Source organism: Lolium rigidum, chromosome 2 (genome assembly GCF_022539505.1).
Source record: "Lolium rigidum isolate FL_2022 chromosome 2, APGP_CSIRO_Lrig_0.1, whole genome shotgun sequence".
Taxonomy (NCBI): Eukaryota; Viridiplantae; Streptophyta; class Magnoliopsida; order Poales; family Poaceae; genus Lolium; species Lolium rigidum.
Window position 1 is genome coordinate 263,497,580 of NC_061509.1, and position 2,328 is coordinate 263,499,907.

Genomic DNA, 2,328 nt, shown 5'->3' on the forward strand with positions numbered 1-2,328 from the left:
TGCTATGTCTAAGGATGTAGTTGTTGATTACATTACGCACCATACTTAATGCAATTGTCTGTTGCTTTGCAACTTAATACCGGAGGGGTTCGGATGATAACTCGAAGGTGGACTTTTTAGGCATAGATGCGGTTGGATGGCGGTCTATGTACTTTGTCGTAATGCCCAATTAAATCTCACTATACTCATCATGATATGTATGTGCATGGTCATGCTCTCTTTATTTGTCAATTGCCCAACTGTAATTTGTTCACCCAACATGTCTGTTTGTCTTATGGGAGAGACACCTCTAGTGAACTGTGGACCCCGGTCCAATTCTCTTTACTCGAAATACAATCTACCTGCAATACTTGTTCTACTGTTTTCTCGCAAACAATCATCTTCCACACAATACGGTTAATCCTTTGTTACAGCAAGCCGGTGAGATTGACAACCTCACTCGTTTCGTTGGGGCAAAGTACTTTGGTTGTGTTGTGCAGGTTCCACGTTGGCGCCGGAATCCCTGGTGTTGCGCCGCACTACATCCCGCCGCCATCAACCTTCAACGTGCTTCTTGGCTCCTCCTGGTTCGATAAACCTTGGTTTCTTTCTGAGGGAAAACTTGCTGCTGTGCGCATCATACCTTCCTCTTGGGGTTCCCAACGAACGTGTGAGTTACACGCCATCAAATGCTTGGGGGACTAAAAAGATCACGCTCATCAAAACCAGCTTCCCCAAGCTTAGAATTTTCCATAGCATTAGCAACAATAGTGTTCAAAGCATTCATACTAATATGTTCCATGGGTTTTTTAATTTTCGGATCAAACCATCCATGTATTAACTCAAGAAATAGAATAAGAAGCTCATTGTTGTCCATTATGCCTTACTAGTGTAAACAAAAACAAAAAGATGCAATTGCAGGATCTAAAGGAAATAGCTTCGAGCACACACACAATGGCGCCAGAAAAGTACTTAGTTACCTGGAACCGGAGTATGAGTGCCTTTTACCTTTCCTCCCCGGCAACGGCGCCAGAAAAGTGCTTGATGTCTACGGGTGCTTCTATTCTTGTAGACAGTGTTGGGCCTCCAAGAGCAGAGGTTTGTAGAACAGCAGCAAGTTTCCCTTAAGTGGATCACCCAAGGTTTATCGAACTCAGGGAGGAAGAGGTCAAAGATATCCCTCTCATGCAACCCTGCAACCACAAAGCAAGAAGTCTCTTGTGTCCCCAACACACCTAATAGCTGCACTAGTTCGGCGAAGAGATAGTGAAATACAGGTGCTATGAATAAGTATGAGCAGTAGTAACGGCACCAGAAAAGTGCTTGCTGGCGTGTGGTTGATGGTGGTAATATTGCGGACGATGACGGATGCAAGTAGAACAAGAAACAAGCAGCGATAGCAGTAGTTAGGAACAAGGCCTAGGAATCATACTTTCACTAGTGGACACTCTCAACATTGATCACATAACAGAATAAATAGATAGATGCTAGACTCTACACCCTCTTGTTGGATGATGAACATCACTAACTGTGTAGGATACACGAACCCTCAATGCCGGAGTTAACAAGCTCCACAATATTCGATGTTCATGTTTAAATAACCTTAGAGTGCATGACAGATCAACACAACCAAACCAAGTACTAACATAGCATGCACATTGTCACCTTCACGCTACGAAAGGAGGCATAGATCACATCAATACCATCATAGTAATAGTTAACTTCATAATCTACAAGAGATCACAATCATAGCCTACGCCAAGTACTACACGATGCACACACTGTCACCATTACACCGTGCAGGAGGAATAAACTATTTTAATAACATCACTAGAGTAGCACATAGATGAATTGTGATACAAAACACATTGTAATCATAAAGGGATATAAATAAGCACTTCACTATGCTCTTCATAACAGTGAATAAGTATTCTGTGAAATATAGCCTAAGAGACCCACACGGTGCACACACTGTCACCTTTACACACGTGGGACAAGGAGTCTCCGGAAATCACATAAGTAAAATCCACTTGACTAGCATAATGACATCTAGATTACAAGCATCATCATATGAATCTCAATCATGTAAGGCAGCTCATGAGATTATTGTTTTGAAGTACATAGGGAGAGAGATTAACCACATAGCTACCGGTACAGACCCTTAGCCTCGATGGAGAACTACTCCCTCCTCATGGGAGACGAGCAGCGTTGATGAAGATGGCGGTGGTGTCGATGGAGAAGCCTTCCGGGGGCACTTCCCTGTCCCGGCGGCGTGCCGGAACAGAGACTCCTGTCCCCCAGATCTTGGCTTCGCGATGGCGGCGGCTCTGGATGGTTTCTCGAACCGTG